Raw genomic sequence first — 14,335 nt, forward strand, 5'->3', positions numbered from 1 at the left:
TTGCCCCTAGATTACCACACCATAATATTGGAGGAGATGAATGCTGCAGTCCAAGTTAATGAAGAAGTGATTGAATCCATATGATCTTAGCAGTGGTGTGATTGCCAATCTACGGTATTCAGATTATGTGCTAGATTGAGAGACATTATTTTGTTTTCGAGCACTCCCTGAGATTAAGTTGGGGCTAATGTATTTAATTACAATAACCATTATAGAACGATGATCATCAGGACATTAGACCAGTTCGCATCAGAAAATGCACCGAGTAGAAAGGAAGATGAAGGTCGAAGGTGAAGCCCATAAGACACTGTATTTTTAAGGAAACGTAGGATCCTTTTGACAGTAGTCTAATGTTCATCAGATGGATTTTGCATTAATGGGCATACTTTGTTGACAGAAAATGCAATGTCTAGTCATGTTAAGTGAGGTACGTATTGCATGGCTTTAATGACACTTCGATAAAGTGTAGGACCGCTAAACCTAGACCCACCATAACGCTAGAGTTTGGAGGTGCTACAGGTGGGAGTGGTACGAGGCTTGACGCCTTCCATCTTAGTCCTGTGTAGCAGACTTAGAATATATTTTCTTTGGAAGAGAAAAAAACCTTCAGCATCGCATACAATTTCAAGAACGAGAAAATAATTCAATGGTCAAAGATTTTTAATGCAAATTGTGACTTAAGGTGAGTGATTATAATGTAGGGGCATTTTCGCACTAGATTCGAGTGGGGTTGCCTGTGGGATACAGGAGCATACTTGGGGTGGGCAGCCCATTTGAGGCGGGCCCCACCTGTGCGAGGCAGGTGGCTCATGTGAGGTGAGACCCATGAGACGTGAAGCATATGCTATGAGATAAAGGGATTAATTCACTATATATGCTCTAACAATTTGAGCTTTTAGAGCAAGTAGTTAATTGTCATGGATTAAATTGGAAGTAGATGGAGAAGAAACTTTATTAGAGACACTCATGTTTGAGGCAGTACAATCTCCTTTTATTCAAAGCTCCACTCTCCCCGTGCACCGATCGTTAATAAGAATAAAAAGTTGGGATGAAACTTATAGAACACATCATTATAGCGTGTACATTTAGAAATAGATAAAAGATAGGTAGCTATTTTTGGAACATGAAAAATGCATTTGAGAACAAATGTATTATGGATGGTGGAGAAAATATACATACCAATGTTTGAAATGGACATATATTCAAATGATAAGTTGAGATTGCCGAGGTCGCATGATTGGTGGTGCCATTGTTAGGACACTACTGTCAAGATACCAATTCATAAGCTGACATTAAGGACCCATTTGGATACCACCAAATAAATTACCTTTTCTACTTACAGTAGTAGATAAGTAACTTATTTGAGATAAGTAATTAAATTTGATTTAAGATTAATTATAAGTAACTTTTTTACTTAAAGTTACTTCAGCTTATGAGTAGAACACAAGATAATCTACTTAAAGCATTTATAGCTTAACACCTGCTAAGAGCCCATTTAGATACTAACAAATAAGTAGCTTTTTTAACTTGCGTAAGTTAATAAGTTACTTTTCTTGAATAAGTTAGTTTGGTTATTAAACCTAAATAGGTTTTAGAAAAAAGTAAAATATTTTTGTAAGTTATTTTTTATTACTTTTTAACTTCCGAAAATAACTTATTTCCACCATTTTCATTGGTGACACAACAACTTGAAAAATTATTTAAGGGAATATGCTCTTTCTGGCCATGAACCCCGTCTAAGCTCACGAGATTGGAAAATCATCCAATGAATGGATAGATAATCTAATGGGCCCCACATGATGATGACCCATATCGAGTTAGCCCCACATGATGGACGATCCACATCAAAGGTCCACCCCTAATGATGAATGACATACATCCAAGGCGAGCCCCATATGATGGGCAACCCACGTCAAAGGTGGGTTCCACATGATGGGCAATTAATAATGGTGGGCTCCACATGATGGATAATCCACATCAAAGGTTGGCCTAATGATGAGTGGCTCATATCCAAGGTGGTTCCCACATGATGGAAAACCACATCGGAGTTGGGCCCATATGATGGACGGTCCACATCAAAGGTGAGCTCCACATGATGGGCAGTGGATATTGAAGATGGGCTCCACATCATGAATGACTAACATCAAAGGTGGGCCTTACATAATGAACTATGCAAATTAAAGGTCGCCCCCTAATGATGAATAGCCCACAACCAAGGTGGGCCTTGCATGATAGATGATCCACATCAAAGGTGGGGCCCGCATAATGAACGATTTACATTAAAGGTTGGTCTCACATAATGGACGGTGGATGTGATGGGGACCAAACAAACTTTTGAGATAATTACTCATGATGTTAGGAACCAAATATGTGCTTTTTTACTTTTTGGATGATAAGTATGTTGTTTACCAAATGTGTTTATTTGTTGATTAAGTAGCAACCAAGATAAGCAACTTATGGCATGAGTAGCTTATCTAAAGTAACTTACGATTGAAATGCCCCCTAGAGCCCCATTTGGATACCACCAAATAAGTTACTTTTTAACTTATGTTAAGTGATTAAGTTATTATTATTATTTTTTTACTTAAGTTATTTTGGTAACCATCGTGCTAAAAGTAACTTACATGCCAAAATCTATTTATCTTAAAAAGTAATTATTTTTAGCTTTTTAACATCCAAGTCCATGTCAAAGGAGGCTCTTTTACCATCCATATCAAAGGAGGCCCCATGTGGTGGACTGTCCACATTGAAGGTAGAGCTCACATGGTGGACGGTTTACATAAAAGGTTGGCCCCACATGATGGATAACCCTATATTAATGTGGGCCACATATAGATGGTCCACATGAAAGGTCAGCCCATAATAATAAAAAGCCCACATTCAAAGCAATCTTATATGATGGATGACTCACTTTAAAGGTGGGGCCTACATGATTGATGATCCACATCAAAGGTGGGCTCCACATGATGGGCAGTGGACATTGAAGCTATGTACCACATGATGGATGACCCATATTGAAGTGGCCCCACATGATGGACAATAACATTGATGGTGGACCCCACTTGATGGATGACCAACATCAAAGGTCGAGCCATAATGATGAATGGCCACATCTAAGGCGGGCCTCATATGATGGACAATCCACATCAAAGGTGGGCCCACACAATGAATGGTCCATATCAAAGTTTGGCCCCACATGATGGATGGCGAATGTGAGGAGTACTAAACAAACTTGATAGAGAATTACCTATGATGTTGGAAACAAAACATGCTTTTTTATCTTTTGGTTGGTAAGTATGTTGGTTACCAAATATACACATCGACTGAATAAGTAGAAACCAACATAAGCTACTTTCAGCACAAGTTGCTTATTCAAAGTAACTTATGATCCAAATGCCCCCTAAATCAGATTTTTCATTAATAGATAAGTAATATTTCTGAAAATTTGAAAATATGCATATTTGTAAGGTACACCTTCGATTTTAGTTGTGGCACCAGGTGACTTGGATTTTATCCACTCTTACTCCCTTTTTGTGTGCCAATGCCTGTGTAGCCCGCACAATGAGCCATTTAACAAAAGTTATGTGGGACCCACTATAATGGCTGCGTAACATCCATTCCTATATTTACTTTACACCTAATATTAGTATGTTAGCTAAAACAAAAGGTAAATTTAATACTAAGTAAACCAAAAAATATGAGAAAGTGTGAATGGGTTGTCCACCTTTAATAACCTTAACTAACTTTTTATACATATGGATATGGCTAGAGCCGGGCATCGAGTTGAGTCGGACCGAGTTAGGGCTAACCTGACTTGATCTAGTTTTGAAATAGGCCTGACTCGAACTCGATTCGACTTGGTACCGAGTCCAGCATGCCTGAATCGATCCGAATCCAGGTCTGGCTTGGACTAATCTAGACCGAATCCAACTAGATAAAAAGTACCGAGTCGGTTCGAGTTGGTATCCATTTGGATTGAGAGATGAGGGAGGGAGGGATTGGAGAGGAGAGAGAGAGGAGGAGGAGGGTGGTGATGGGTGACTACCAAGCTTGGAAGAGGAGAGAGAGAGAGAGAGAGAGAGAGAGAGAGAGAGAGGAGGAGGAGGAGGGTGTTGGGTGGTTGCTGGGGTTGGAAGAGGAGGACGATGATCAGGGAGGAAGAGAGACTTTGAAATCGGGTCGGGGTGGACTTAGGTGAGGCGTATAGGGTTAGAGATATTTAAAATTTAGGATTTTTTATCTAACTAAAAAATAAAAAAAGAAATAATACCTGAAATCGATCTGGGAGGAGGAGGAGGTTAAAGCCTCGAATGGGTGGCCATTGGATGGACGAGTGCTATTGTGGGGACGGGTGGAGGAGAGAAAGAGTGAGGAGGAGGAGGAGCTCGCTCATAGAGGGTGGCCGGACAGGTGGCTCTATCGGAGTAGGGTTCTTAGATCGGGTTGGGTGCGGCTGTTGGTAGGGTTAGGGTAAGTAGAAGATTTTATATATATAGTACCCGATAACTGGATTGTGTCAGGTTTCGGATTGGGGTCGAGTCCAACCGAATCAAGTTTTGGTTTGAGTCAGGTCGAGTTACCATGTAACTCAAACTCGACTCAATCGGGTTTCAGATTGGGATATGGCTACTCGATCCGAATCCAACTCCGCTATTGAGTTTGGGTCAAGTCGGATCTTACTGAGTCGGATGAGTCGGATCCATCGAGTTGAGTCGCCCCCAATCCAACTCTACATAGAGCCCATCATTTTCTTTAATTTTTCTCATTATTTTCCATCGAGTTGAGTCGCCCCCAATCCAACTCTACATAGAGCCCATCATTTTCTTTAATTTTTCTCATTATTTTTACTCTCCCTCTGATATCATAATCTCTTTCACAAATTTTCTCCTCATGTATTACCGACTGAGCTTACATGTGAATTTTTAGAATTCAACGAAAATGATAATGTGAAATTGAGGTCTAAAGTCTGTTGGAAGTGCTCACCCCATCCTCTTGAAATGAGATTTTTGTCTTTTGGGTCATGCTATAATAATGTATATGAATGATATAAGATGTATGATTTAGCTATATACTTTGAATTGAAATTGCAACTTCTTTTTTTTTTCATTTAGCTTAAATTAAAAACACTTAAGATTTTCAATTTATTTTCATATTTGGAACGTGTATGTAGTCACGGAGTGGAACCAAGCTAGTCATGGGCACATGATCTGTCAAATGGGGCTACGCTGCCTTTGGGGATTTTGTGCTGAAATTGGGCAAATTGCATGAAGCCTAGCCCTAGTCAGCCATGATGGGCAACAACAATCAGAGGGATCAAACGGTCCATCAGATCTATTTTACATAAACAATGCTGACGGTCCATCTAGGGGCATGATTTGCGCTGGTTAGAATCTTACTTGAGATACTGACCTAATGGATACTCTCTCATCTGGACTGCCCAAGTGTCATGATGCAAGGAGCACCATAACTAAAAGTGCTCTTACATCTGCAAGTAATTTCTCCTTTGGTTTGAAATTTGAATAGCCCCCACCAAAAAGAAGCGAAGATGATTGGATGGTCAGGATCAGCTGATCCACAATTATCCATTTAAGTGATTATCTCAAGGGCTGGATCCTAGAGTACTTGCGCCAATCTACAAACATCAAAATCATGGCCCGGTTTTGGATGGTACATAGCCCAAAACACATACTTATCCAACCATCCTAACCATCCAATTGGTACCCAACAGATGATAGAACAATTAATAGAAATGGCCAACGGTCAAAATTCAAGAGGCAATATCATATTACTAAAATCATAGAATAGGATATTTTTCAGTGGGCCCACGATTTGATTGGTGTAGATTGGTATACATATCACCAAAGCCCAATTAAGAATGACAAAGTCATACATAAAAGCTGTACTTTTGTCTTACTAAAAGTTGAAAAACGAGGATGTTTCTATCAATTGAAAGTTGAAAAATGTAGTCTACCCAACCAGAGACGATTGGGACAATGCATTGAAATGGTACATAGGCCAGCAAGTGGGTGTTTGTGGCATACTTTTAGGTTCCTGTTATAGATATGTGGGGCCCACATTGTTTGGTATTGTGGACCACCGGTTTATTAGTCCCACCATGGACGAGCTGTGGCCAAAAATGTCCTTGGTAGTTGATAGGACAATGGTAGACTTTTTGTATTGTGGCTTAAAAATCTATTTTTAAGAAGAGAAATACCTCAACGGTGCAGATTCAACAGAAGAACAGTCTGCATAATTCCTCTTACGTCCAACAGTGTATAATGGACACAACGTGGGAGCCATCCAATCCAGCAACTTGCTCGACCCTGAAACTGTACCTGTGGAGCAGCTTCTGGTGATCTGAACCGTTTGTACAGTGGACCACGTCATGGATGAGACACCCAAAATCTCCCCTTCAGATGATCCGAAATATCAAAAAGTCTCTGCACTGGATGTGGGTAGTTGGATGAAATTGTTCATTTATAAGCCACCAACGCATGAATAGTATAATCTGATGGAAAGGTAGTGGGCCGTGGGCCATCTCATAAGATGATAGCCAACGAATGAATGGCTTAGATTATCAAAATCTCGGCCCCACCTGTACACTGCCGTAACAGAATCGATCACCTCCAGGCAGCAGTACCACAACTGGCAGTATCCGGCTATCTTTTTCGCCAACGTCACACTTAATCAGGACATCAGTACCATGAAAACGGTAGGCCTCATCATGAAGATGTACCTTCTAGAAAATCTAAAAGATTCATTCACTAGGTGGGCCATACTAGTATATTGAGTCAGATCTTCAGTTGTCCATTGATTCCAATGGTGTGGCCTACCTGATGATCGGAATGATCTGATATTTCTTTCAGGTCAACTTCATAGTGGGTCATACCGTTTTCATGGCACTGATGTCCTGATCAAGTGAACCGTTGGCAGGAAGGACGGTGCCGTACCACAAGCTGTGTTGTACCTTGGCTGTAGCTGATCAATACACAGAAAAAAAACCCCTAATGCTTTCAATCGACCATCATAAGCGTAAAAAAGAAAATGTCTATGGTTCCTTTGTCAGCGGTGGTGTGGCCCACCTGAAAGTGGTAGTCACATCGAGAGTGCACCAACACCATCAACTCCTCATCAGAGCCTTTGTCCATGCTCATTCATAATTTCCACAGCATGCCCACTCTCCTTGGTGGGCTCGTATGGACCAGACCTGTAAACATGTCCTTTTATCATGGGTATTTGTGGACGGTGGGCCACCTAGGAATGATCCATGAACTCCATCGAGTACACCTTTTTTGCTGTTGGCCTCTCACGCCTGGCAAAGTGTCACAGCAGTAGGGCCCACTGCCGAGATGCCTCGTCACAGCAGTTGGTCCCACGTGTACAAAACAATTGAGGGTAAGAGCAATTGACCAACGATGCAAATTGTGGCCCATCTGATAGCCAGATCAGCTTGACCTGTAAGTATATAGCATCTAGACCGTGGGCCTGCCTGATGAACGACTTGGATCTCAAACACGGATTCCATGTTGACACATGTGAGAGGCAGGTGCAATAAAGATGTATTCGCGTGAATTCACTGATCACCAGGGAGTTCTAAGGGTCAAGATCGGAGGATAGACAGGGACGTTAATACAGTAGTCTGCACGGGCGGGCGGAATTCGTTCTCCTGCCTAACCCACCTGCAAAAGCTTTTTAGATCTGGCCTTCGGCGATTTGAATCATGAAGGGGTGTAGTGGTCAATAACATACGCACGACAGGTAGCGTGGTGGACGAAATAAATCTAGTGGTTAGGATAATATGATCGGTGTGACTTTCCATCGAGCGTCATCTACGGACCCGATCTGTTAATTAGACGGTCTGGATCCACGTCATACAAGGTGATGGACGCCAGTTTTTAATCCAACGCAACGGACCAGAATCGGCTCTCATGCTGCGGCTTTTTTAACGTATAAATTTCGACGTAATCACGCTAATGTATAAACTCCGGATGCGGATTGGGTACTACCCCGCCGGTTTCAAGCTAGGAACGGACAGGGGCTCTGAGGGGCCACCGTGATGTATGGGTTTTATCCACACCGTCCATCCATTTTACCATATCATTTTAGATGGAAAAAGTAAATAAGAGACATATCCAAGGCCCAGGTGAACCACACTACAGGAAGCAGCTGTGGTAACGACATTCACCGTTGAAAGCTTCCTAGGTCCCACCGTGATGATTAATTTCCATCCAACATGTTAATAAGGTAACATAGACCTCGATGAAGGAAAGAAACAAAGATCAGCATGATCCAAAACTCCTGTGGCTCCAAAAAGTTTTTAACGGTAAATGTTTAATACCCAATTTGTGGTCCACTTTTAATTATAATTACCTCCTTTTTCGGTCCTGTATACTAAAATGAGATGGTAAAATGGATGGACGGTGTGGATAAAGCCTATAAATCACGGTGGCCCCTCATAATCTCGGTCCGTCATGTGCGTGTGGAATCCAAACTGTGCATCATGTTCTTGGCATTATTTTCACTATAAATACCAAAATAAGGCTCATAAAGAACTCAGGTGGGCCACAACAGAGAACAATGCAAATCAGGTTTAAAACCTCCGAATTCACGTGGTATTACCTGATCTTTGCCAATTGGCAGTTTCTTTATCATGAAGGGGGCGCGTATGATGAATTGGATCGTATATACACAGCACGTTGGGTCCTACATACAATCCGGATGTTTCTATGGCAGGCGTTCCCTCGTGTTCATCCCTGTTGTCCCGATGATGTGGCCCACCTGAGTTTTCGAATAGAAGATTTAGGGTCTCTGATCCTGACACGGGGATACACATCAGATGGACGGTTTGGATAGAGCAGAACGCATCAAGGTCGGCCCCACACAATAAATCTTAACATTTCGAAATTGAAATAATATCACTAAATCTGAGTAGGCCAACCAACTCATGGATGGTCAAATTGTAAAAATAACTGTAGTAAAATTAGGGCCACATGCTGAGTGGACCAGATTTATTTATGGGAAAAAAATGAAGAAGATCAAACTAACCTGATGGACGGATTGGATCTTACACCTATGTGCCATGCTGGAGTGTACACGAGCTTTCCTGCAGACGCGTGTGTGCTTGGCAAAGCTCTAACTCTTAATAGGGAAAAAACGTGTCAAACCATGCATGTTATTCTTAATTCAGGAAAACGACGTGTTGGGCCACACCTGCTCAGGAGATGGCTGATCCACTCATCACAACCATTGGATTACGATCAGGACATCTATGATTATTGTACACCCAGAATCTGATTCTGTGCTGGATGTTAGACCTTTTGATTAGATTATATCATTTTAATACAATATATATCAAGTACATTATAATTACGGTCGATTGGGACCTAATACCCAACAATCCCCTGTTTTTTAAATAGAGATGATATAATTAAATGGTTGTTAGAATCTCTTAATTTTAAAATCTTCCTTTGATTATAACTTACTATAATCACAAAGAGAAATCAATTTCATTTTGGGAACTAATATGAAAGTGCAACACACCACCTGCCCCTGTGGTGTGTTGACGTCGCTAAGTTCTATAGGCCCTACCATTCTTTATTTTTATTACATTACTCTTGCTCGAGTGGCAGACTCTAGTGTGAAATTCCAATAGTGTGAGTGTGGGGGGTGTGTGTACGTGTGTATAAAAGGAAAAAAAAAAAAAAAATCCATTTAGAGCATGGACCCAAGAATAAAGCAGATCCAAACCTTAAGTGGACCACACAATGACTTCCATCGTTCAAACCTTCCTAGAGCCCACCATGGTGTTTATTTGCCATCCAAGACGTGTGGACAAAGGGAAATCATAAATATCAGCTTCATCCAAAACTTATGTGGGCCCAAGAAGTTTTCAAGGGAAAGCGTTTTTTCCTCACTGTTTTCTATGAGTGGCCCACTTGAGGATTAGATCTGCCTGATTTTTGTTCCTTCGTCTGGAAAAATGGATTGACGGTGTGGATGTAACATATATATCACAGCATGGGCTATAAAGCTTAGTGACATCAATATACCTTGGAAGTCCACGCAATCCGCTTCCTTTATTAACATGGGCCGAAATTCTAGACCAAACTCACCCATGATACATTAATTAACCCAACACATTTAAAATTTTATTAAGCTTAGGCCTAATCTAACCCAACCCGACCCCACCGACTGAAATCGTGAATGCTTACACATACATACATAAATCATCCATGCTTCTTTTTTTCTTTATTTTTCTTTATTTCTTATTTCTTATTTATTTTTATTTTTATTTTTATTTTTTATTTTTTATTTTCACCTTAGTCAGGTTGGATTGGGACATCTCACCCAACCCCTAGATAACTTGTATGGTGGGACGGTCGGGTTCGATAGCGTTCAAAGGACGCGAATTTTGATAAAGCCTTTTTCAGGAAGTTCATGTGTAAGGATGTTGAGTGAGCCCACACAAATTCTTTTTGTGAAATCCACCCTGTTCATCTGTTTTTAGAGATCATTTTAGGACATGCTGAAAAAAAATAAGTGTATCAAACACTCAAGTGGGCCACACAATAGGAAATGGTGGGAATTCAGTGAGCAACGTTGAAGCATTCTTATGGCCATGAGAGTTCTGTATCAGGCTATATTTTGGGTGTTTTCATTTCATCCCATTTGGAATGACCTTATAAACGGTTTGGATAGCATATAAACATCAAGGTGGAGCCCATGAAGGTTTCAACAGTAGGAATTTCTTTCCTCAATTTTCCCTCTCGTGTGACCCACTTGCGTTTTGTACCTACGTCATTTTAGGTCTCACATCTTAAAATGAGCTCGCAAAATGGATGAACGAAATGAAGTTTCTCACATACATTGCAGCGGGCCCCACCCATCATCCTTGCACAGGAACTTCCTGCGAAAGGCTTTAGCAGGAAATCCACGTCCGCGTTCAAATCAAACCCAGCCCAGCCAATTGGGTGGCATTTCTAGTCTCGAACGGGACCCACCGTCCATTTAGATTGGTCCGAACACACCTCAAAAGTGGGTTGGCCAGTTGACTTGTGGACGCCCCATCATCCCAACCATCGAACTTTAAGTGCCACCCTTTCAACCTGGTGGTCCCTAGCGTGGATTTTCCACCGTTAAAATGTCAGCCAAAACGGATGTTTCTAAAGATTAGGTGATGGCATTTAAATGGATGATAAAAATGAAAAAAAAAAAAAAAGAGTTACGAGTTGCAATTCATGTGGTTGGATTACAACTTGCTAGTTTTTTAATCCAACCATGGCCCATCTAAGGTGAAGGCCACTACGCGGACAGTCCTGATCCTTGATGATTATACGAGAGGACACTCTCTTTTTACATTGAAGAATTCTCTACACGACGGTTGATTTTTCGTTGAATTTCTCTTTTTAGCCGTCTACCACTAAGCTAGGCCATAAGTAGAATGGTTGAGAATGTCCCACCTAAGGAAGTTTTCAGTTACAGTCCATCCATGATGTGATGCAACAGATCAATGGTCTAAATTACATAACAATGTTCCCCACTTGTCAGAATTGGAGATGGAGAGAGCTATGATCATATTATTAGTGTTTTTGAGGTGGGCCCATTGATCACATTTTCCTAGGTCAATTAGGACTGATTAGGTTCCTTCTAGATAAAGGCTACTTTTTTCTTTTCATTTTTTGAGGATGTGACACAAAATGACAAAAATCAAATCTAGGTAAACGTCAGTATCTTCAACTCAGGTGACCTTTTTTCTTCTCGAGTTGTCAGCACTTATTCACTGGTTGAACAAGGCCTACATGTATGGGCCATGCACTAAAAAGCTGTTTGGATGAAAATAAATGAAAGTAAATGAGAGGAAATTGGGAGTAAATTGAGGTAAATAACATTTGAATTATATTTGCGGTGAAGTAAGTGTATGAAAATGAAATAAAATGAGAATAAATGGACTAAATTCTGTGTCTATCTTAGTGAAAATTTAATGATGAATGGAGTGAAATACTTTTTTGAACTCCATTGTATATGGCATGAAAAAACAAAAGTACCACTATGACACATGTCTATTATACATGTGGCACGCTGATAATATTACTAAACAATTCAATTATTAGATGCATCATTAAAATCATATCTATAGAATGATTTAAACCGTTCAAAAGTTGACTTTCCATACCATTGGTTAGAAAACATTGGTAATTTCTATCTAATTCTTACATTTGTGGCTTACCCAAGGCTTAAAGTTTCTTCATTTTAATAAAAGTATATATTTCCATGAATTTATTATAATCATTTTGTTAAATATCATATACGTACACTAATTTAATATATTAAAATTAATTTAAAATATCACGTATATTCTCGTGAAAATATTAAAAAGATTCAAATGCATTTTTTACGCACGCACTCCCACCAGTGGTGAGATTTCACTGCCAATGGTACTCGAACCCTATACCTCATGTTGAAACTCTACCCTAATTCCTCCCATTTACTCCCATTCAAATAAAAACTTTGGATTTCAAATGCATTTCAACTACGCCCGGTTCATTTATCTCTAATTCCTTTTCCCGTTTACCTCCATTAACAAGCTCCCAAACGAGCCCTAAAAATCAAGTTGATTAGGCAATCCCAACCATTGCAGCATCTTGTTTTTTCAACCGCACATTTTCTTTCCTGTAAAGTCCTCCAAATTTAATGATTAGGAAAAAAAATCCAGCAGTAAAATTCAATGTGCATGTTTGGCTAACTTGATGGGTATACCGCCCTTATATTTTGTATATGTACTATTCACAATCCGCCCCACCAAATGAATGGCCTGGATCTCTGACACGTGTGCTTTATATGCAGATCTTTCACCCGTATTCCACCCCTTGCATGAGGGGCCACTGACTGAATCAAGACACTTCAAAATTTTTTTTTAAAATACTGGTTTTTAAGAGGGATGTTTGGTAATTGCACAGAGAATCAAGCTGAAGCCCGGACCATCCTCCACATGCAGTCACACGTTTGTGAGATACAAGCCTTCCATTCTTAAATCGTGCACGTGTGGCCCACTCGATCAACAGATGAATTAGAAACATTCACGTAGGAAATAGAGATTTATCAAATTTTGGGCTGGTTTCTATGGGCCTGAGCCCATCCAAATTTTCAACTGGGCTTGGTAACTTGCTAGGCCCACAGGAAATCGACCGTTAGGAAACATTTGAATGTGACTCAAACACCTCACAACTAGCCCACACATGAGATTACAAACTTCCCCACCATTGCCATGAAAACCTACAAACACTAATCTCATCTAGTAGGTGAAATGGACGGTGATCCTTAACAACGTTTCGGCACCGTCGGTAACGTGCTGGCCGGACGGGAAGAGCGACCGGACTTCTGCGAATCCACATGCATTCTTAAACTTACCCGTGCTCCGGTCACCGATAAATGCGACATGGCACTCAATATCTTGTAAACTCCAAAGAAGCTGAGTGTGTCCCCATATTCTCCACCCTCCATCATGGCTGTGAAGGCCATCATTTGTGTGGCCCCATCAGCTGAGCTCGCCACATAGACGCCTTGGGCTTTCCCGGCCATCTGAGACCCCAAGTTAGCCCAAAGTCAGCACGTCATCGATGACGGTGATCGTGCCGAATCCTAGCCCCAGACCATCAGGTCCCAACTGGGTCTGAACATTAATGGTGGGACCGTTAGGGGTCTGCATGAATGATGTACCAGATAGGCCAGTGCCTAAGGGGATGCCATTGTTACCGTTGACGGTGGGGATCGCACCGTTGGCATTAGGGAGGGGGACCCCACTTCTGGGAGGGATAAATCCAACTGGCCTGGCAAATGGGACTTGGCCATTGTAGATGTTCCCTAGCAGGCCAGTTATGGGCCTAGCTATATAGGACTACTACCTCCAAGTATGTCATGCATGTACAACTCCAGATCAGGACCTACATGGTCGCCAGGTGGGGTGACGGAGCCCGTGGCCGTGTCAACGATGGCAAGGATTCTTGCCACGTGGACGGTCAGGATGAATGATAGGAAGGAAAGAGATGGAAATGCTTGATTGAAGAACATCTTGGAATGTGTCTGGACTGAACTTTGTGTGATAATAACATAGAAGGTGGTAAGTTTAAATAGAGAGAGATTGGTATGGAGTTGCTAGGAGAAATGAAAGTGAAGCAGTTGGAGAGGAGTTAGTCATTTGGGAAATGATATGAACTTCATTTGGTGACTAACAAGAGTAAGATAGCAACTACAGTTGGTGTAACCAAACGGGTTCCTCTGCAATGTTTGTAGAATGAGCTCATTCTACAACGCGGTGTGTGGGGCCCATGTCCAATCC

General features: G+C 41.1%; 1 pseudogene; it reads right to left on the bottom strand.

The window, feature by feature from the left end:
- Positions 1-13,291: 13,291 nt before the first annotated feature.
- On the bottom strand, positions 13,292-14,067 carry LOC131246983 (dirigent protein 18-like; annotated as a pseudogene).
- Positions 14,068-14,335: the final 268 nt, after the last annotated feature.

Source organism: Magnolia sinica, chromosome 5, assembly GCF_029962835.1.
Source record: "Magnolia sinica isolate HGM2019 chromosome 5, MsV1, whole genome shotgun sequence".
In the NCBI taxonomy this organism is placed as follows: Eukaryota; Viridiplantae; Streptophyta; class Magnoliopsida; order Magnoliales; family Magnoliaceae; genus Magnolia; species Magnolia sinica.